Source organism: Sus scrofa, chromosome 4, assembly GCF_054392235.1.
Source record: "Sus scrofa isolate SSC_HxYL_T2T_F1_AM1 chromosome 4, Sscrofa_HxYL_maternal_Yorkshire_Landrace_v2.0, whole genome shotgun sequence".
Classification (NCBI taxonomy): domain Eukaryota; kingdom Metazoa; phylum Chordata; class Mammalia; order Artiodactyla; family Suidae; genus Sus; species Sus scrofa.
This window is the reverse complement of record NC_139386.1, coordinates 34,376,413-34,400,433: the sequence shown is the minus strand read 5'-3', so window position 1 is coordinate 34,400,433 and position 24,021 is coordinate 34,376,413. Positions and strand designations below refer to the sequence as shown.

The window sequence follows — 24,021 nt, the reverse complement described above, 5'->3', positions numbered from 1 at the left end:
AGACTTCAGGCAATACTACAAAGCCGCAGTCATCAAGACAGTGTGATACTGGCACCAAAGAGACATACAGACCAATGGAACAGAATAGAGAACCCAGAAATAAACCCAGACACCTATGGTCAATTAACCTTTGACAAAGGAAGCAAGAATATAAAATGGGAAAACGACAGTCTTTTCATCAAGTGGTGCTGGGAAAACTGGACAGCCACATGTAAATCAGTGAAACTGGAACACACCCTCAAGCCATGCACAAAAATAAACTCAAAATGGCTTAAAGACTTAAACGTAAGACAAGATGCCATCAAACTCCTAGAAGAGAACATAGGAAAAACATTCTCTGACATCAACCTCTCAAATGTTTTCTCAGGTCAGTCTTCCAAGGCAACAGAAATAAAAACAAAAATAAACCAATGGGACCTAATCAAACTGACAAGCTTTTGCACAGCAAAGGAAACCATTAAAAAAAAAAAAAAAATTACAAAATGGGAGAAAATAGTTTCAAACAATGCAACTGATAAGGGATTAATCTCTAAAATATACAAACAACTTCTACAACTCAATAGCAAAAAAGCCAACAACCCAAGGAAAAATGGGCAAAAGACCTGAATAGACATTTCTCCAAAGAAGATATACAGATGGCCAGCAAGCACATGAAAAAATGCTCAACATCACTGATTATTAGAGAAATGCAAATCAAAACTACCATGAGGTACCACCACATACCAGTCAGAATGGCCATCATTAATAAGTCCACAAATAACAAATGCTGGAGGGGGTGTGGAGAAAAGGGGACCCTCCTGCACTGTTGGTGGGAATGTAAGTTAGCACAACCACTATGGAAAACAGTATGGAGATACCTTTGAAAACTATACATAGAACTACCATATGACCCACCAATCCCACTCTTGGGCATATATCTGGACAAGACTTTCCTTGAAAAAGACACATGCATCTGCATGTTCATTGCAGCACTATTCACAATAGCCAAGACATGGATACAACCCAAATGTCCATCGACAGATGATTGGATTAAGAAGATGTGGTATATATACACAATGGAAAACTACTCAGCCATAAAAAAAGAAAAAATAATGCCATTTGCAGCAACATGGATGGAACTAGAGACTCTCATATTAAGTAAAGTAAGTCAGAAAGACAAATACCATACGATATCACTTATACCTGGAATCTAATATATGGCAGAAATGAACCTTTCCACAGGAAAGAAACTCATGGACATGGAGAACAGACTTGTGGTTGCCAAAGGGGAGGGGGAGGGAGTGGGATGGATTGGGAATCTGGGGTTAATAAATGTAAACTACTGCCTTGGGAATGGATAAGCAATGAGATCCTGCTGTGTAGCACTGGGAACTATATCTACGATGGAGTATGATAATGTGAGAAAAAAGAATGTATGTGTGACTGGGTTACCTTGCTGTACAGTAGAAAATTGACAGAACACTGTAAACCAGCTATAATGGAAAAAAATCATTAAAAATAAAAAGATAAAAAATAATAAAATAGTGTAAATGGAAAAATTAAAAAATTTAAAAAAATTTTTTAAAAGACCTTTGCAGGGTCATTGTAAGATTCAGTAAGATGCCAATACACTGGCTGGTGCAAGTTAGGTGCTTGGTAACTGAAAATACCCATCATATGAATAATCAAAAAAAAAAAAGATAATCCCAAATATCTTCATATTTAGCTCTGAGAGCACCTTATCTAACTTAAACAAAGTTTTCCTTTCCTAATTATATTTTGTCCAGGCTAGTGCCACTGAAAGCCCAGTCGGTCCATAGAACATTAGTCCCTTGAGATAATTAATCATGGTTCCGGCCAAAGAACATCAAGAATAAATAGTAGAGCCTTTTTTCCAAGTAACACTCGTCAAAGTCCAACAAAATGATTTTCTGTAGACCCCCTCTGGGGAGTGCTGGCGTAGGCAAGTATTAAAGACACTTTACAGCCGCCCATCTCTCTGCGAAGGAATGTGATTGTGCCCAGTCACAGACAGGGCAGGCCCTAGGAGATAACCCTGATTAAAGTTTTCCATCTGCCATCTATAAAGTAGTAAGAGAGATAGGCTGAGTGTTTATAGCAAAGGATGAAAAAAAGATGAATGTGTTTATAGCATATGGATCAAGGATAGACCTCCCTAAAAGCTGTTGCCTTCCGAGTAGCCAGAAGCCTAATGTTCTAGGACTGTCTGGTTTTAATCATTTCAATTTATCTATTTGGAATTGACTTTTTCTCTGTTGGGTGCCTGAGTGTTTGGCTTTCATTCATGAGATATGAGCTAAAAATATTTGAAAACACCACAAAGGAAAACAATGATCTGCTCCTGAGGAAGGCTGCTTCTGCAGAGTTACAGCCTTGCCACTACCCCCCTCTCTCTTTTAAGGATATTCTTGTTGGCAATGATTCTTTGTTATGTAAAAATATCAACAACAATTAAGTAAGTGATGATGACATGATGTGAGAGAGCAGCAATCAATCATAAAAAAGTTGGAATTCCCTGGTGGCAGTGTGTTAAGGATCTGGCATTTGTCACTGCTGTGATGTGGGAACTTCCACATGCCGTGGGCATGGCCAAAAAAGAAAAAAATTATTTTTTCCCACATCAGAGTAATATCTGTATTATTATTTGCATATTTTTCTTTACATCATCTTACATTTTTAACATAAAGAAATATATTTAACTGGAAGTTCATATACTTTATAAAGGCCAGCATCACTCATCATAATGAAGGAAACTTTTAAATGACAATAAAAGCAAAATAGCTTGTTTAAATTGAAAACGTTAAAAGGATTAAAGAAAACAATGAAAAGCAAATAACACATCTAATAAAGTTTCAAAAAGGCATACCTAGAAATTGAGATTTTTATTAAATTTGTTAAATAAATATAAGTTCTATATTTTAGAAAAATTCTTAATTGGAAAGGGTAAAAGAGGGCAACTTAGCAGTAGTTATCAAAAATGACAAAGTAGGAGTTCCTGTCGTGGCGCAGTGGTTAACGAATCCGACTAGGAACCATGAGGTTGCGGGTTCGGTCCCTGCCCTTGCTCAGTGGGTTAACGATCCGGCGTTGCTGTGAGCTGTGGTGTAGGTTGCAGTCTCAGCTCGGATCCCGAGTTGCTGTGGCTCTGGTGTAGGCTGGCAGCTACAGCTCTGATTCGACCCCTAGCCTGGGAACCTCCATATGCCGCGGGAGCGGCCCAAAGAAATAGCAAAAACACACACACACAAAAAAAAAAAAAAAAAGGCAAAGTACCCCTTGATCCTGCCATTCATCTCCTAGGGCTTGATTCTTCAGACCCACTCACATACTTGCCAAATAATGACAGCACAAAGCTGTTGGTTATAGTATTTGTGCTGCAAAAGACTGAAAACAACTAAAAGATTGAAGATCCCCTAAATGTCCTGTGAAATAAGTGAGAGAAACGAAAAGGTGATAAATGTTCATTCAGTGGAATGCTACACAGGCACCAAAAAAACCCCAATGTAGATCTTTATGTAGCAACTTGAATGAACTCCAGAACAGATTATTTAAATGAAAAAAGCAAGATGTAGAGCCGTACGTACAGTGATGTTAAAAAACTTAAAAACACCAATGTGCATTTTTGCTTTTACATGCATAAAATAAACCTAAAAAGACACAACAAATCATATCAGTTGCTTCTGGGGAGGGGACCTGTGTGGGGGCAGGCACAGAAGAGAGATTTTACACTGTGTACATTTTTGTTTTGTAAGTTTTGAATTTTGAACCAGGAAAGGCATGGTAGGCAGGAATAATGACCTTGCGAAGAAGTCCACGTCCTCATCCTGGGAATGTGTGAGTATGCTGTACGTGGCAAGGAGGAATCAAGGTTGTAGGCAGAATTAGGGTTGCTAGTCAGCTGACCTTAACATGGAGAGATTATCCTGCATCACCTGATTGGACCCAGTGTAATTACAAGGGTCCTTATGTGTGAAAGAGGGAGATTGGAGAATCAGTGCCAGAATCAGAGAGAAAAGTGAGGATGCTATGTTTCTAGCTTTGAAGGTGGAGGAAGGGGCCAAGAGCCAAGAAATGAGGCAGCTTCTAGAAGATGGAAGGAGCAAGGAAATGGATTCCCCTAGAGCCTCCAGAAGGAATGCAGCCCTGATTACACCTTGATTTTAGCCTAGGTGCGACCCATTTCAGACTTCTGATCTTCAGAACTCCAAGATGATAAATTCGCTTTGTTTTAAGCCACTAGGCTTGTGATAACTATTGCAGCACGAATGAGCATCACTTACTTTGAATACATATATAAACACATATTTATATATTTAAAATATGCAGACATGCCTCAGAGATATCGCAGGTTTGATTCCAGACCACTGTAATGAAGCAGATATCTCAATAAAGTGAGTCTCTCATATTTTTTGGTTTACCAGTGCACATAAAAGTTTTGTTTACACTATACTATAGTCTATTAACTGTGCAATAGCATTGTATCTAAAAATCAATGTATATACCTTAATTAAAAATATGCTATTAATAAAAAATGCTAACCATCATTTGAGCCTTTTGCAAGTTGTAGTAAGAACATCACAGATCACCATAACAAATAAATGCTGCAACTTATTATTAGGTTAATAATGCTTAACCAATAATAAGGCTGAAATATCACAAGAATTACTGAAATATGACATAGAGACTTAAAATGAACAAATCCTGTTGGGAAAATAGCACCAACAGACTTACTCAACTCAATTAAGTGTTGCTAAAATCTTCAATTGTAAAAACTGAGGTGCAATAAAGTAAAACACAATAAGGCACAGTCTATCTGTAGAGCACGATGGTTAAAAGTTCGGCCTTGTGTGCCAGAACTGTTTGGGCTTTATTCTTGGCTTTCCCAAGGAAAAGTTGCTTAATCTTTTGTGGCTAAGCGGCATCATTTATAAAAGAGAGATAATAGTATTTACTTATTTATGGGGTAATACCTACCTCACAGGGTCATGCACTGTTAATACATGCACTATTCTTTCTAACATATTTTTACACAAGTTAATACGAAGTCTCTTAGGCAACAGAAAAAGTCTCTGCCCCATGGTGACAGATTTGCCTTCACTGCAATTCCTTGGTCTATCATGGAACTCACACACCTACCTCATAACTGTTTATATTGGTGTTTAGATGAGCACATGGATTAGTTTTAAAGCCAGGTACACTCAGGTATCATATCTCACAAAGAGTAAGTTTTCCATGAAAAAATAAAGTTCCCCTTATAACTTAAATGAACAAACAAAAATTGTTCTAATCAAAAGACAATGAGTCTGCATTTGAAACCATGGCTCTTTGTAGTCATTGACCGTTTCTTCATACAGGCAAGAAAAAAGGTCAGGTATTCAGTTACCTGCTTGTGACATGATTGACAATTTTATTGACTTCATTAAGTACTTGTCTTCAATCTTCATACATATTCTGGAAGATAAAGGTTTTCCTATATCACTGAGACGCTATAGCTTTGGCACATCTGCTTGACTATGGAGACAGGTCTTCCGATGCTACCAACCAGAGCTTCAGCCCATCCCTGCCCATCCCAGATCCTCACTCCTAGTCTATGCCATAAGGGTCAGGGAGGTATCTATACAAGTTGGCCAAGGTTAGCAACATAAAATATCTTCATGGACTTCTTTACTCACCTCATAAGTTGTTATACTGACAACCCTAAGATAACACCAAAATTCAGAACCTCACTGGTGTTGCCAATTTGCAGCGACTCATTTCACTTCATTGTGCTAACAAAAATGGCCGCTTTATATCAGCTTCTATATCTAGTCATTTATTTTACTGGACAGAAGTATATTTTCAATCATTAGGCTTGCTTTGCTCTGATCATTATTTGCCAGTTTTTTGTTCTTTGGGTTGGTTTGTTTGTTTTTGGCATCAGGAATGACAATTTGTCAATAAACTTAGTAGTTCCAGACTTTGCAATTATATATAATTATATATATATTGTTTCCACAGATTTCACATTTTAATCTCCTGACACATTGTGTGCTGCTTCTAACGTTAAACTATTTTAGTAACTGCACGTTGAACATTCTCCAGAATAGATTGTGATCCTTGGGCCATAAATCAAGCGTCAGTAAATTTAAGAAAACTGAAATCATATTAGGCATCTTTTCCAACCACAATGCTATGAGATTAGAAATCAATTACAAGGAAAAATATCAAAAACACAAACATGTGGAGGTTATACAATACACTACTAAACAACCAATGGATCACTGAAGAAATCAAAGAGGAAATTTTAAAAAAAAATCTAAAGACAAATGACAGTGAAGACACAATGGTCCAAAACCTATAAGATGCAGTGAAAGCAGTTCTAAGAGGGAAGTTTATAGCAATATAACCTTATCTCAGGAAATAAGAAAAATTTCAAGTAAACAACAAACTTACACATAAAGCAACTAAACAAAACCCAAAGTTAGTAGAAGGAAAGAAATCATAAAGATCAGAGCACAAATAAATGAGATAGAGATGAAGAAAACAATAGGAAAAAAAAATCAATGAAACTATAACTGATTCTTTGAAAAGACCAACAAAATTGATAAACCTTTAGCCAAACTCATCCAGAAAAAAAGGGAGAGTGCTCAAATCAATAAAATTAGAAACAAAAAAGAAGTTACAACTGATGCACAGAAATACAAAGCATCATAAGCGACTACTACAAGCAACTATAAGCCAATAAAATGGACAACCTAGAAGAAATGGACAAATTCTTAAAAAGGTATAACCTTCCAAGACTGAACCAGGAGGAAATAGAAAATATGAACAGACCAATCACAAGTACTGAAATTGAAACAGTGATTTTAAAACTTCCAAAAAACAAGTCCAGGACCAGATGGCTTCACAGGTGAATTACATTAAACATTTAGACAAGAGTAAACACCACCCTTCTGAAAAATTTCCCAAAAACTATAGAGGAATGAACACTACTAAGCTTATTCTATGAGGCCACCACCACCCAAATACCAAAATCAGACAAAGATACCACAAAAAAAGAAAATTATAAGCCAATATCACCAATGAACATAGATGCAAAAATTCTCAACAAAATACTAAACCAAATCCAACAATATAATAAAAGGATCATACAGCATGATCAAGTTGGATATACTACATTAACAAATTGAAGAATAAAAACCATATGATAATCTCAATAGCTGAAGGAAAAGCTTTTGGAAAAAAAATCGACACCAAGTTATGATAAAACCTCTCCAGAAAGTGGGCATAGAGGGAACCTACATCAGCATAATAAAGGCCATGTATAACAAACCCACAGCTAATATCATTCTCAACAGTGAAAAACTGAAAGCATTTCCTCCAAGATTGGGAACAAGACAAGGATGTCCACTCTCATCACTTTTAGTCAACATGGTTTTGGAGGTCCTGGCCACAGCAATCAGAGAAGAAAAAGAAATAAAAGGAATCCAAATTGGAAAATAAGAAGTAAAACTGTCACTGTTGCAGATGACATGATATTATACATAGGAAATCCTAAACTGCTAGACCTCAACAATGAATTTGGTAAAGTGGCAGGATATAAAATTAATACACAAAATCTCTTGCATTCCTATACATTAACAGTGAAAGATCAGAAAGAGAAATTAAGGAAACAATCCCATTTACCATCACATCAAAAGGAATAAAATACCTAGTAATAAAACTACCTAAGGAGGGAAAAGACCCATACTCTGAAAACTATGAGATGCCAATGAAAGAAATTAAAGATCAACACAAACAGATGTAAAGACATACTAAGTTCTTGAACTGGAAGAATAAATACTATTAAAGTGGCTATACTATCCAAGGCAATCCACAGATTCAATGAAATCCTCATCAAATTACCAATGGCATTTTTTACAGAACTAGAACAAAATTTTGAAATTTGTATGGAAACACAAAAGACCCTAGACAGCAAAAGCAATCCTGAGAAAGTAAAATGGAGCTAGAAGAATCAGGCTCCCTGACTTCAGACTATACTACAAAGCTACAGTCATCAAAACAGTATAGTACTGGCACAAAAACAAACATATAGATCAATGGAACAGGATAGAAGACCCAGAAATAAACCCACACACTTGAGGTAGATTAATTTATGACAAAGAAGGCAAGAATATACAATGGAAAAGTCTCTTCAATAAGTTGTGCTGGGAAACCTGGACAGCTACATGTAAAAGAATTAAATTAGAGCAATCTCTAACACCATACACAAAAATAAACTCAAAGTAAATTAAAGATCTAAACATAAAGACTGGATACTATAAAACTGTTAGAGGAAAACGTAGGCAGAACATGCTGACATAAACCATAGCAATATCTTTTTGGATCTACCTCCTAGATTAATAATAATACAAAAATAAACAAAAGGAACCTAATTAAACTTAAAAGCTTTTGCACAGCAAAGAAAATCACAAACAAAACAGAAAGATGGAGTACACGTCATGGCTCAGTGGTTAACGAATCCGACTAGGAACCATGAGGTTGCAGGTTCGATCCCTGCCCTTGCTCAGTGGGTTAAGGATCCGGCATTGCCCTGAGCTGTGGTGTGGGTTGCAGACATGGCTCAAATCCCGAGTTGCTGTGGCTCTGGCATAGGCTGGCGGCTACAGCTCCAATTAGACCCCTAGCCTGGGAACCTCCATATGCCGTGAATGCGGCCCTAGAAAAGACAAAAAAACCAAAACCAAACAAACAAACAAAAACTAAAAATAGAACTACCATTCCTGGGCAGATATCTGGAGAAAACCATAATTTGAAAAGACATATACGCTCAATGTTCATTGCAGCAGTATTTAAACAGCCAAGATATGGAAGGAACCTAAGTTTCCATCAACAGATGGGTGAATGAAGAAGATGTGGTACACACACACACACCCCACACACACAATGGGATACTTCTTAGCCATAATAAATAATGAATGCCATTTGTAGCAACATGGATGGACCTAGAGATTATTATACTAAGTGAAGTCAGACAGAGGACAAATATCTTATTATATCATTTATGTGTGGAATATTAAAAAATGATAAGGAAGTTTCCACATGGCACGGTGGGTTAAGGATCTGATGTTGCTGCAACTGTGGCACAGGTCGCATCTGTGGTTCAGGTTTTATCACTGGCCTGGGAACTTCCAAATGCCTCAGATGCAGCCAAAAAATAAAATTAGAAGTAAATTTAAAATCATTCAAGTGAACTTATTTACAAAACAGAAACAGACTCACAGACTTCGAAAACAAACTTATGATTACCAAGGGGGGAAGGGGGTGGGGAGGGAGGGATGGACCGGGGGTTTGGGATTGGCATATGCACACTATTGTATGCAGAAAGGATGGTCAACAGGGACCTGCTGTATAGCACAGGGAACTCTCCCCAATATTCTGTGATAACCTATATGGGATAAGATTATGAAAAAGAATGGATGTGTGTGTGTGTATATATATATATACATATATATATATATATACACACACACACACACACACACACGTATGTAGAAGTAATTCTATATATATAGAATCAATTTTTTTAAATAGCAGAAATAAACACATCATTGTAAATCAATAAAATTTTTATAAACTGCTTTGATAGTTTTTATATGGTGTTCTACGTACATTTGAAAATGATGCTTGATGTTGGATAAATTCATGCCGGAATTTAGGAACAGCTCTAAAATATGCGCTGTATGATGGCATCGGTTCACTTTTCGACGTCAGTCTGATGGCAATCCAGACTGCAAACAACAGTCCCCTTGTGTACGTTTTATTCTGTTTTGTTGTCACTTGCCTTGTTCGCCTCTGATGCCTATGCAATACTAATAGGCAGTTCATGAGATGTATTCATGTGGTTATTACACTCCTCCAAAGACAAAGCCTTTTTATTTATTTATTTATTTATTTATTTATTTATTTATTTATTTATTTATTAGGGCTGCACCCAGGCTAGGGGTCCAATCGGAGCTGTAGCCGCCAACCTACACCAGAGCCACAGCAACGCCAGATCCGAGCTGCATCTGTGACCTACTCCACAGCTCACAGTAACACTGGATCCTTAACCCACTGAGCGAGGCCAGGATTGAACCCATGTCTTCATGGATGCTAGTTGGGTTCGTTAACCACTAAGCCATGATGGAAACTCCTTTTTAAATCACAGTCCCCAGGAATGCTTCCATTTCCAACACAATTTGCAATCACTGATCCACAAAGGGTTCAGTCGCATTTTTAAAAAAAATCAGTCAGAATCCCAACTCCAGTGCACAATTATATATTCTTATACATTGCAAACTAAAAGACTGTCAACTTCCAAAAGGGATGTTTTGATTTATTACTGAGAACACTAAATACATATAGGAATTCAGTGCGTAAAAATCCATTGTCGCAAATGGCTCAGTTTTTTCCCATAGCATTTATAACTTTCTAACATATTATTTTCTTATTATAGTTATTTCTGTGGTATGTCATACTTTTCTTCCCCCATAGGAATGAAAGCTCCATGAGGTAGGCATTTGTGTCTGTTTAGATTCACAGCTCTATCCCCAGCATGCAAAACACTGCCTGGCACATGGCGGCACTTAATCTGTATCTGTAGAATGAGGGAATGAATGAACCAGCAGTGCAGGCATAAGGTGGGCTCCAGAATGAACCCTATGACCAATAGCACAGATATAGCATCAAGCACCCAGACTCTTTTTTACCTTTACTGCCATCCTCAGTGAGAGCTTTCTCCTTGGCTGTTTTCTTTGTGGTCACAGAGACAGTTGGCATTATCTTGTCCACAGCTATGAGGAAAGAGAATGCATTTGACTGTGTCAACTTGGGTCTGTGGCCCTAGTTGTGGGCGGCGGGGGGGGGGGGTGACACATGCATAGAGAATAGCTAAAATTAATCGAAACCCACCCTTTCCCTGACAGCCAAGTTGAAGAGTGAGAGTCAGCATCTCCTGAACTTGCAGTGGGCCGTGGGGAAGCTGATGAACACCTGGAGTAAAGAGGTGAGGGTGGAGGATGGGCGACAGCTAGGAAACCAACACTGCCTATTCCAACACTATTGATTTTTAGGGCCGAACCTGCAGCATATGGAAGTTCTCCAGGCTAGGGATCAAATCAGAGCTACAGCTGCCAGCCTAAGCCACAGCGACAGCAACACCAGATCTGAGCCACACCTTCGACCTACACCATAGCCCATGGCAACACTGGATCCTTAACCCACTGAGCGAGGCCAGGGAATGAACCCGAATCCTCATGGATCCTAGTCAGGTTCGTTACCACTGAGTGGTAACGGGAACTCTACAACACTATTGATTTTTTTTTTTTTTTTTTAGGGTCACACCCATGGCATATGGAGGTTCCCAGGCTATGGGGTCCAATTGGAGTTACAGCTGCCAGCCTACAGCACAGCCATGGCAAGGTGGGATCCAAGCTGTGTCTGCAACCTACACCACAGCTCCTGGCAATGCCGGACTGTTGACCCACTGAGCAGGGCCAGGGATCGAACCAGCATCCTCATGGATTCTAGGCGGATTTCTTTCCGAGACACCACAACAGGAACTCCCTGATTTTTTTACAATATTATGAATCCTGGGGATCAATGGGGTGACAGATGTCGCAGCCAGATCACCCTCACATCCTACAATATTATCAAATAGTTCAGAGAGTCAAAAGGAAATATGAATCTTCATCTTTTCCCTCCATCCCAATTGCCAGAAGTAACCTTACAAGAAAATATTATTCTATTAAGGGCAGAGTGTCAGTGAGAGACAAAACCTGAGAACTGCCAAGATTTGGGAATGTGGTGACTGAGACTGAAGAAATGGGCATGAAAGGTGATGCTAATTTTTTAAAACTTTGGTATTGGCATTAAAAGGTGTCAGAAGTTGTTTCTAGACAGTGTGAGTTCAAAGTGGGAGCCAATGGTAGGTATCCAATAAGCCACTCACTGGTCATTCAAAAACTAAATAGTAAAGACCTACTATGGGCCAGACCATGCTCTAGGCACTGAGATTCAGCAATGAGCAAACCCTGCCCTCATGGAACTTATCTCTTATTGGCGAGAGGTAGATAATTAACAAAACATTAATAAAATATGAGCATAGCAGACAGTGATACATGCTATGGAGTAAAAATAAAGCAGGAAGGATGAGGGGTGTATAGAATGGGGAGCTGAGGGCTACCAACTTCAAGAGAATGACTGGGGAGTGCCTCCTTGAGAAGGTAACATTCGGACAAAATTTGGAGATGAGGGAGCAAGTCCACTGATCCTGGGGAAGGGGCTCAGTTTTTAAAATTTTAGATTGTCCGATATTTGCAGAACATCTAAGAGCTAACGTCCTATAACAAAGTGGAGGAGTTCCCTTCATGGCTCAGTGGTGAGGAAACTGACTAGTATCCACGAGGACGCAGGTTCCATCCCTGGCCTCACTCAGTGGGTTGAGGATCTGGCGTTGCCATGAGCTGTGGTGTAGGTTGCAGATGAGGCTCAGATCTGGTGTTGCTGTGGCTGTGGTGTAGGCCGGCAGCTACAGCTCTGATTTGACTCCTAACCTGGGAACTTCCACATGCTGTGGGTGCAGCTCTTTTAAAAAAAAAAAAAAGGACAAAAAACCCCCAAAAGTAGAAATATACAATACATATAAAAGATAGGCTCCCATTCCATCCAAGATGGGAGATAGTGGGCTGCCTTCTTAAAATCTGGATCCAATCAGAGAGGCTGACCTCTGAAGGATGAGGGAAAGAAAGAAAGAAAAAAAAAAAAAAAAAAAACTAACAAGGATTGGAGAATTCTTTTTTTTTTTTTTTTTTTTTTTTCCTGCTTTTTAGAGCCGCTCCCTCAGCATATGGAGGTTCGCAGGCTAGGGGTCGAATTGGAGCTACAGCTGCCTGCCTACACCACAGCCACAGCAACACCAGATCCCTTATCCACTGAGAGAGGCCAGGGATCGAACATGCAACCTCAGGGTTTCTAGTGGATTCATTTCCGCAGCACCACACTGGAACTCCAGAATTGGATAATTCTTAAACAAAATCTTCCCTCATTGCTTCATTAAACTTGAATTTCAAAATAAACTTTTGTAAGAGAGTGTTACTATGTTCTACAAATTTGGGGCCCTTAAATTTGGTTTGTACCACTGGGTAAAGTAAACCTTCCCTACCAGCCCACAGTTTGGGTAGGGGGAAGAAGATGATGACACTATAAGAAGAAAAATACTGTAAGAGATATACATACACACACACAAAATACTGGGGAAAGGCTTCCTGCCTGAGGAATTACTAAGAGGTGATGTTTGATTTGGGAGGAGGATGGTGGCCTAGGCCAAGGAACGAGCATTTCTGGGGAGCAGGGAGAAGGGCAATGGGAATCCAGTGTGGAGGGCACAGAGGGACCACAGGGTGGAGGGCTTATGTGCACTTCTCTCTCCAGAAATGAAAAAGATTGTCCTTGCTTTGGGCATCAGTGCCACTGATGACCATTTCCGTCTCGGACAATTGCTCTGGACCATTTTCAGGTGAGCATCTCTCTTGGGCAAAGGCACATGCTTGGGACCCATTGTTCTGCCAGAGCTTCACGGAAGAGAAGAGGGATGAAGACAGAAATTGGCAAGTCAATGGTGTGGAGAGCCATGATAAAGGGGGGAAATGTAAGGTGAGAAAAGAAAGAGCAGACCCCCATGAGGTATAAGGAAGAGCTGGTGATCTTGAGGGAGGCATGAGCCAGGCCTGCATCAGCTGGCCTCAGGAGGATGGCGGCTCCTTGGGTCATTGGCTCCCCTGGACAACTCCATCCTCTGGCACACTCTTCTCCTGTCTCCTCTCCTATGGAGCTAAAGTCTCTCCTCTCCCTCCCATCTCATTCCTGAACTTTCCTTGATGGGCTCTTCCTTGGCTTGAGTATTGGCTATAGATATTGTGGCCCTAGTGTAGCTACACTTTCCCCAGGAGACTCCACCCAAGCCTATAGTTTCCATCTAGACTTTTCCTGCTTTGGAAAGGAGAGTGAGCAAAAGGAAGGAGGGAGAAAGGAAGGCAGGAAGAAGGAAAAGAGTGAAAAAAGCTTCTGGGAAGCACTCCCACCCGAGATACTGCTGCATTCATAATTGTCTTATTTTACTGTATTCGAACTTGACAGGGATTTGATCTTGGATTTGTAAAACCTAATGAAATATTGGCATCATAGTAATGTTTATTAATCAGGCTCAAAATATCTACAGCACTGCATTTCCTAACAGAAAAGTGTTCAAGAAAACGCACACATTTGAGCATGGTCATGTCTTAACCTACTTCTCTGACTCTAGCAAACCATCTCCCTATCTCCCCAGGCGAGAGAAGCCCCCGTCCTGGGTCCCCATGCCCTGTGTTTTCTGTCACTGGTCTAGGGGTCCACAGGGCCAAGGGGTCAAACCTACTCATAGTCCTTTCCCTCCCACTAGATCTCAGAATTCCCTGCCCAGATGGCCTCAAAACAATTCCAGGGTCTGGGCACGGCCCTTTCTCTGGGCCGGTCCTTTGGAAGTCTCTGCGGTGCTCCGGCCAGAGGGTGGCTGAGTGGCTCTGTTTAGCAGGTTGTGTGGCTGGAACTGGGCCCCAGCCCTGGGTGTCCATCTGCATTCTGAGAGCCCCTCCGGGTGTGTGAGGAGCAGGTGGTGGGAGCAGAAGGGGCCAGGAAGGAGCTCCGCCCATACCCCACATTCCAGGGACTCCAAGGACTCTGACGATTCCAAATTTGAGCCTGATCTTCCAAGATATTCGGCCATCATTTGTCAAGGTAGGTAGATAAGAGTTCCCATCATGGCGAAGCGGAAATGACTCCAACTAGGAACTGTGAGGTTTCGAGTTCGATTCCTGGCCTTGCTCAGTAGGTTAAGGATCCAGCATTGCTATGAGCTGTGGTGTAGGCCAGCAGCTGCAATTCTGATTAGACCCCTAGCCTGGGAACCTCCATATGCTGCAGGTGCAGCCTCCAAAAAAGACCAAAAAAAAAAAGGTAGGTAGATGAACTCTGTTCTTTTTTTTTTTTTTCTTTTTGGGGCCACACCCTTGGCACAAGGAAGTTCCCCAGCTAGGGATGAATCAGAGCTGTAGCCTCTGGCCTACACCACAGCCGCAGCAACGCAGGATCTGAGCCATGTCTACAACCTACACCACAGTTCATGGCAATGCTGGATCCTTAACCTACTCATTGAGCTCAGGAATCAAACCCGCATCCTCATGGATACTAGTTGGGTTTGTTTCCGCTGAGCCACAATGGAAACTTCAACAAACTCTATTTAACATTTTGTGGGTTTAGCCAACCTCTGGTTGGCTTCTGCTCTGGCTGGACCCTGTTCGAGTTCCCACCCCCACCCCCTGATGCTAAGAGAGGACTGTCACTTTCGCAAACCTAGGAGTAGATGCATTGTGAGAGCAGCAGGCAGAAATACAGTTTGTGCAACAGCAGCCCATCAGAGTCACTGGGGGGAATTTTTGCTAGGCAATATCATAAACTAATTGATACTATTTCTGGCACTTCCTCCACTGCAGCCTTTCTCTCATATGTTCTCAGTAGCATCAGATGTAAAATGGGCTGACCTCACAATCAGACTCAGAGAAGTTCAAGGAAGTACAAAGAAAATAGTCTGACAAAAATACTCTTTAAGGTATTGGAAAACATTACAATGCATATGAACATATTCTTTTGGAGTTCCCATTGTGGCTGGGTGGGTTAAGGACCCAACATAGTGTCCGTGAGGATGCAGGTTTGATCCCTGGCCTCACTCAGTGGGTTAAGGATCTAGTGTTGCCATGGTCTGTGATGAAGGTCACAGACACAGCTCGGATCCCGCATTGCTGTGGCTGTGGTGTAGGCCGGCAGCTGCAGCTCTAATTCGACTCCTAGCCCAGGAAATTTCGTATACCACAGATGCAGCCATAAAAATGAAAAAAAAATCTTTTGACATAAACACTATATTTCAATGATATATAGTGTGGGTGTTTGGTTATAACAGTGAGTGAAATCTGTTAAAAAAAAATCTGGAAAGCCTTTTGTTTTGTGCTTTTGAGAAAGACTTTCAGGAGCCATGTTCCAGGTTCTGTGTTTTCTGGTTCCCCTCAAAAATGACATGGGTTTAAACTGTCACCTGTAAGCTCAACTGGCTTTCAGAACTTTGTCCCCAGCCCTGGCTCTCTCCTGATGGGAGCTCCATGTATCCACCTGCCTAGCCTGCTCCTCCATCTAGCTCCCCATGCTCTCCAGGGAGTGGTCTGTTTTAGTTTCCTGTGGCTGACATGACAATTACCACACACTTGGTGGCTTAAAACAGAAGTTTTATCTCGTACAGCTGTGGAGGCCAGAAATCTGAAGCCCAAGTGTCAGCAGGGCCATTTGGGGAGAATCCTTCCTTGGCTCTTCCAGCTTCAGGCAGCACCAGGTTTCCTTGGCTTGTGGCTGCAATGAACCCTGTCTCACCCTCCATCGTCATGTGGCCTTCTCCCCCAAGCCCTTTTGTGTCTCAAATCTCCCTGCCTTTCTCTTAAGAACACCTGTCACTGGACTTGGGGCCCACCCTAAATGCAGGATGAACTTAAGATCCTTGACTTAATTCCATCTGCAAAGACTCTTCTTCCAAATAAGTTCACATTTATGGTTCCAGGGATTAGAACATAGACATATCATTTGTCCAAGTAGACAAACCACCACTCAGCTCACTATATAACCCATCGTGTTTCATCGGAACCAGCCCATTCTGCTGTCTCTGTCTGGGGGAGGAGTGGTGCCCAAGTAGACACAGGAAGTCATCCTAGACCCATCCCCTCCTTGCCTGCTCACACCCAGACAGTCATGTGGGGCTGTCAATCAACTCCTCATAGCTCTGGATCCATCCTCCCCAATTTGGTTTCCAGCGCCACCCTCACTGGGCTTCTTTCTGTTTTTCCAACTCCCACCTCTGAACTTTCGCTTGAACTCTTGTTTCTCTGGAAGTTTCTGTCCTCAAGCTTCATGGGCAGGCTCGCTCTTTTGACAGAGCTTTGAGTTCAAGTATCACCACTTCTGAGAGGGCTTCCCCTCCCAACACGCCTCACGTCGCCTCCCGGCGACGCATCACAGGGCTTTCTTCTTTCCAAACTCCTTACAACCATATTGTTTATTTATTTACAGATTTGTTCTTTTCTACTTCCCTCACTACACAACTACACACACACACACACACACACACACACACACACACACACACACACACACACACACACGAGGCCAGAGAATCTTGTCTATTTGTTCACCTCTGTACCCCTGGTCTCGAAAATAGTAACGGACATGGAGTGAAAAATGTACTGAAGAAATGATGGATAAAGTGCCTGCCTTTATCTCCCTTGTCTGTTCAGAAAACCACCTGACCTTTTAACTGTCTCAGGTCAAATCTGATCACACTTCTTCTGGGCTTAAAGACCATTCACCATCTCCCACAGGACTGTCCCACAGCTGCCTGAAGCTGGTCCTCGGCTTGGCATTCAAAGCCCCCATGAGTTCGCCTTTACTCCAGGCACTTCCTCAAACTGGCCCTCAGGTCACACCTAAAGACCTTTCCATGGCTCTGGCCTTGTGCCTTTGCACCTGATGTCCCCTCTCTGGTGTCTTGCTTTTCCTTCAGCTTGGGGTCTGACTCTGATTCTTCACTCAAAACCTAGTTCCTGAGATTTCCATGGTGGCTCAGCAGGTTAAGGATCCCGTGTTGTCACTGCTTTGGCTTGTGTTCGATCCCTGGCCTGGGGACTTCCCCATGCCACAGTCATGGCTGAAAACAAAAACAGACAAACAAAAAAACCCCAAACCCAGTTCCTATGTCACCAACTCCAGGAAGCCTTTGACACCTCCCCTCTGCCATCCCGGGGCCACATTTTTATTGTTGCATTTTCACAAGACTGTATCACTTGCTTTCTTCACTGCTTCTCTATTTGGCTTGACTCCCTGAGGATAACTTCATGTCCAGCAGGTGCACTTTGAGGGCTCTGGATCAGCATGTCTTCTACTTTCTCTGTCACTGTGACCCTCTGGCTGTCTCAGCTCTGGAACCTCGTGCTGCATGCTCCTGAGAGCTTCACCAGGCTGCCGGTTGCCTTTGGAATGCCTCCTGGCTTTGCCCTCAAGGCATCTTGTTTTCTAGAATTGCTTGTCTGGCTTCTGACTCACCCAGACAGCCTTAATCCCCTGCATTTATGTGGGCTCAGGTTCCACGGTTTCCAGGTCCTTGCCAGCTCCCCTTGACCTGCTGCCAGGGACTAGTCCTCCCTGAGTTGGAGCAATAGAGGCTGAACCAGAGCCATGGGGTGTCCTAGAGCCATGAAGGTGAGTTTCAAAGACTTCAGAGAAGTGAAGCAAAATAAGTTCCATGAAGTATTAACTTAGCCCTCATTACTTCACCCGTGAGCTCTGGAGGAAAGATATTCAGAGGTGTGATGAGAGAGGCCAGATCCCTAGGTGGCCAGGGGGAGACGTGGTGTGAAGAAGATCTGGAGGCAGAGGGGTGGGTGCTTTTCAGCTGTGTGAGTGCAGAAGGGGAGAGAAGGGTGGTGTCTTAACCCATTCAAGCTGCTGTAACAGAACACCCTAGACTGGGAGGCTTAGAGACAACAGAAATTTATTTCTGAGTTCTGGAGGCTGAAAGTCCACGATTGGAGTTCCAGCACAGTCTGGTTCTGATGAGAACCCTCTTCTGGGTTGCAGAAGACTGACTTCTTGTGTCCTCAAGCAGCAGAGAGCAGAGAGAGGAAGAAGGGCTCCTATGACTCTTACAGGGGCACTAATCCCACGCAGGAGGGCTCCCCCCTCGTGACCTCATCGCATCTTGATTACCTCCCACAGACACACCTCCTACCACCATCACCCAGGGGGTAGTAAATGTTGGGGGGGGGGGACAACACTCAGTCCATAACAGATGGAGCAGCAGCTTGAGGGGCAGCAAGGGGGAGAGTGTTTTGTGGTTGATGTTAGCCTGGACTGCCTTGAGCCCCACAGCAGATGCTGCTCATACTCCCATGGAACCTTTCCTGTTTCTGGCAGGCCCTCTGCCAGTACTGAATCACTGCTAAAGGTGACGGTTTCTCAGCCTCAGCTCTACTGACATCTTGGGCCAGAAAAGTCTTCGTTAGGCTTGGGTGGGGGGCTGAAGAAGGAGGTATCTGTCTGCGTATTGCTTTCTTTTCTTTTCTTTTTTTAAAATATGGAATGCTTTGCAAATTTGCATGTCATCATGTACAGGGGCCATGCTACTCTTCTCTGTATCGTTCCAATTCTCATATATGTGCTGCTGAAGCAAGCACGGTTCTGTGTATTGTAATGTTTAGCAGCATCCTTGCCTTCTACCTACTGGATGCTATTAGGACCCCTGCAACCAGTTATGACAGCCAAAAATGTCTCCAGATATGGCCAAGCATCCGGAGGTGGGACAATAACACTCCCCATTGGGAACCACAGGTTTAAGGGTGTGGGAATCCAGTTTGGATGTGGAGTACCCAGGAATTAACAACCCCTCATCCCTAAGTCTGTGTTCTGCAGTGTTTTCCCACCTGCCCAGCAGGATTTAGCTCCAGTGCTCACTGCAGTACCTGGCTTACTACTGCTTTTTTTTTTTTTTTTTTTTGGTGACTTTCTCTTTTCTGTATCCCTCCCTCCCCATCCCCTCACCTACCCTCTCAGGGTCTGCTCTTGGGGGTCCACACTAGAACAAGCACGACAAAGCAGGAAGCAGTATCAGAAAAGAGAAAGATGAAAGAGGAGATGAGTGAATAAGGGAATGCACTGCCTGGGGAATTGAAGGGATGAAAGTGTCTGCGAAGGAGGAGACGGGAGTTTGTTTGGGGGGAGCAAGCTGGATCAGGGAGCCGGTTCTGTATGGCTTCAACTCTCATAAAGCAAAACAAGATAGCTGCCAACGGGGAGAAAAAAGGAGTGTAGCTCTTTCCACCATGTTTCCAGAAAAGTTACTGTTCTCTGCAATGAAACAGGGCATGGTTGATGAAAGCATTCCAAGTTCAAGTACTCTGGGGGAAATTTGCGTACCATTTGGTGCTTCATAATGTTTATCAGTGGATTAAAAGTTCTGATAAACTGTTCAACATGAGACCAGCTTAACTTTCTTTCCCTTTTTTTGGAAATTTCAGCTTTATTGAGGTTTAATAGATATATAACATTGTTAAGATACTGAAGCGTATATTAGGGTGATTTGATATAACTTTTTGTTTAACCTAGCGTTCCCCAAATTTATTAGGGAAAATTTTCTTTCCTTAACTTCCTCCAAAGGAAAACAACACAAAGACAAAACAAAGCAAAAAATAAAAAAATAAATAAAAAAACCATCCATATCTCAAAGGACAGATGTAATCTTTGGGACACATTCTGGGAACCACTGTATGAGGGACTCAAGAGAAGAGTGTGTGTCAGCCAGCCTCAAGGGGAGAGGGTCAGCTAAGGACAGACGCATTTGCTAGTATGAAGAATTAACACAATTTCCTGTTTTTGTTTTGATTTATCCAGCAATATTAACTGACTCTAATAAAAGAGGCCCTAGAAATGCAGCCAGCTGCCAAGAGGGTGGAAGGTGACAGGGACAAGGGAGTCGGGTGTTAGCGACACGGTGTTGAAATTGCTGGCCTGGGGAGTGGCCGAGACCTTCTGGCCCAGGCTCTCTTGTCACTCACCCTCTTCTCCAGAGGAAGGTGCCAAGGTCTCTGGGGACACGGGGAAGGGGTGATAGATGCCATGGGAGGCTTCACAAAGGAGGGGACCATAAAGCTGAGTCTCCATGAACAAACATGAGTTTGCTAGGTAGCTAAGAAGGCAAAGAACATTCCATATAAATGAAATAAAGGTGCAAAAGAGAGGAGGGGGTCAAAGAAGGTGGTGGCTTCCAGAACTGTTGAGAAATTCAGTGGCAGGAGCCCAGGAGATATGGGGAGAACAGAGAAAGGTGGACAGGGGGTCATGGGGGGCCAACTACAGAGGGAGTTTTAAGTGTGGGAAGGGAAAAAGAGCTCAGATAAAGGTTTTGTGCACTCATTTTGCATGTTTCAAAAGAGTTTACTATTATTTTCTAGATAACCTTCCTTTCTCGATTTGTATTTCTTCTTTAACTCAAACTGTTGAAGACAAATTTAAAGAATTCGTTTTCAGGTGGCAGTGACTTTTTATCTTCTGGTTGTTGGTAAATTCCAGTTTTATCGTGTTGCAATCAGAAGACTGTACTCTGCTTTTAGGAATCTATTAAGGTTTATTGCCTAAAATATGGTCAATTTTTGTGAATTTCCCATAGGCTTTTATAATATCGATCTTTAGAGGAAAAAAAAAACCAATTTACTAATTTGTAAATTAGTTACACCTTATTACTTACGTTATTTAGTTCTTTTTTTTTCCCCCTTTTCTTTTCTTTTTTTTTTCCCTTGGCCGCACACATAGCATGTGGAAGTTTCCGGGCCAAGGATTGAACTCACACCACGGCAGTGATCAGAGCCACAGCAGTGACAACACTGGTTCCTTAACCCACTGAGCCACCCGCGGAACTCTTGTTATTTAGTTCTTTTATGGACTTTGTGTGTGTGTGTGTGTCCACATCTGCTTGTTCTCTTATGGACCGAGAGTCTTGAATTAAATTTTTCTATCTCCAAGGATTTTCTGACTATTTCCCTTTGTGGTTCCTGTAGCTTTTCCTGGTAAAGGTCTTAATCTTGAGAACACTGTGATCACGTGTGTCATTTAGAAATGAAAACTCCAGCCACAATGTGGAGGAGGGTTTTGGCTGAAGATTGGAGGTGGCAGATTCACAGTCCAGGCGGAGGTCATGGAGAAAGAAAAGGAGGGAACACATCAGCATAGAGATGCACCTGGATGTGCCACCAGGAAAAGGAGGACCCAGGATGCAGGCAGGCTCCGACTGCTGCTGGATAATGACGCTGCCATCCAGGCTTGAAGGTGGTTGCTGTGAGTACCGTGTCCCCACACTGTATTGTAACAAGTTGTTGCTCATTTGACTTATCTCCATCTCCCCAGTAAGGGCAGGGCCATGTCTGCCTCTGTCCATTGTCTCCTCTGAGCCTGGCGCAGTGCTCCTGGCACGCAATAGGGTTGCCAGAAGGAATGCAATAAATGAAGAAAACATTGTCACTGAGGTGGCTGTGGGACCATCAGGGGAGATATCCAGCTGGTGGTTGGGAGTGCGGGTCAGAGAGGGGTCAGGGCAGTGAGTTCTCGTTGAAACAGGGGCTGAGATCGGGGTGGGTCGGGGGTGATAAGAGCAAGAGGTCAGAATGGAACTGTGGTGGTGTCATGGTTCGGGGGGGCTCCTATCTGTGCAAAGGCCTCGAGTCTGCCTTAGGCCATGGCACCCAGACCCTGGGAATGAAGAGATCTAGGAACCTCTCCCTCCCTTTAGTTGACTGTTCCTTCCAAGATTCGACCCCACCTCTGTTTGTTGCCTCTTCTACCCACATTCCTTCACTGACTGTTTCTGCCTTTCTCTACCAACTCTTCCTTGGGTTATTTTTTTTCTCTCCCAGTTTTCTCCTATCTCCTCTTAGGATTTTTCATCCTGCAGTTCAGAAGACAGAAGGTCTGGGCTGTGCCCTGGTCCCTCACTGGTGACCTATGGGTTGCAAGGCAGCCTCACCTCCCTGTGTCTCCAATCCATCGTCTGTCATATATAAGACCTACCCTCCCTGTCATGCTGCCTTTACACAGGTCTCTATTTCTACAGAAATAAACTATTGTTTAACCATCTTAATCCAAAATTCTGTGGTGCTTCATTTGACATTGCTTCTAAATGCTGTCAACTCCTCAGAATTATTTAGGTGGAAGTGGGCTCTTATAGGACAGAGAGTGTGGCCTTAGAAGGATGCCTCTAGCAGAGGGAGCAGGCATTAACCCCCTCTGCATTCCCAGTGCTCTACCTGGAACAATGCTGAATAAATGAGAGATAGCCACACTCTACTTCATGAATATTCATTAAATGATAAAGTCAGGAGGTGAAGAGAATTCTTACAGAGAGAGTCTTTCCACAGGTCTAGAGTAAAGGGAGCATCCTTAATCAGGCTCAGTGCCCAGAGGGCTATGCGACCGGAGGTCTTGAGGGGGAAGCTGGGAAGGGTGGCCCTCTCTGGTCCAGGAGCAGAGCCCAGAATCCAGGATTGGGCTTGTGGGTTTCCAGGAAGGACCCTAAAGTACCTCCCTCCTTGAGTTATCCGCATGCAGCTGATTTTGAATGTAACTGGTGAAAAGTAACTTGCAAATTTGGGAGTTGTGGCATGTTACAAAAAATCTATTAAAGTGAAGAAGCAGTTACCTTCATGGCTGTTGAGAGCATTTATGGATCAGCCGGGGGAGATGCAAAGAGCAGATTTTTTTTTTTTTTTTTTCTTTTTAGTGTTTTTAGGGCTGCCTGTGGCATATGGAAGTTCCCAGGTTAGGGGTCAAATCAGAGCTACGGCTGCTGGCCTACATCACAGCCACAGTAACGCCAGATCCCAGCCGAGCCTGCGACCTACACCACAGCTCACGGCAACACCAGATCCTTAACCCATTAAGCGAGGCCAGAGATTGAACCCGCATCTTCAAGGATACTAGTCTGAGTTCGTTACTGCTGAGGCACAACAGGAACTCCAGGAAAGAAGATATTTTGAGGTGAGGACATCCAAGCATGAGGAAAGTACTCCAGAGAGCAGGGCTTCTTCACTGTGGCCTCTGCGGGGCATGAGTTTGCTTGTGAGCCCCCTGACGCATGCGTGTGTAGAAATCAGGCACACACGGCTCTGGGCATTTTTGGAGGGGGGAGAAGTCTATGGCCAAGGAAAGACTCAGGCATCACTGACGGAGTTCTGCCACAGCCAAACAGCACTCTGCAGGATGACAGCATCCCCTCCATCAGCTTTGTGTCCAGAAACCACCTCCTTAGGACAATTTTTTCCTACCATTTCCTAAGTCTCCCACTTTATTTCTTTGAGGCTCTTTCCCATTGCCTGGACTCTAGTACTT

General features: G+C 42.7%; 1 non-coding gene across 1 annotated transcript; it reads right to left on the bottom strand.

Annotated features, from left to right (window-relative positions):
• Positions 1 to 19,216: 19,216 nt before the first annotated feature.
• On the bottom strand, positions 19,217 to 19,322 carry LOC146403755 (U6 spliceosomal RNA). Its single transcript, XR_014845065.1, has one exon. It is a non-coding gene; the product is annotated as a U6 spliceosomal RNA (small nuclear RNA).
• Positions 19,323 to 24,021: the final 4,699 nt, after the last annotated feature.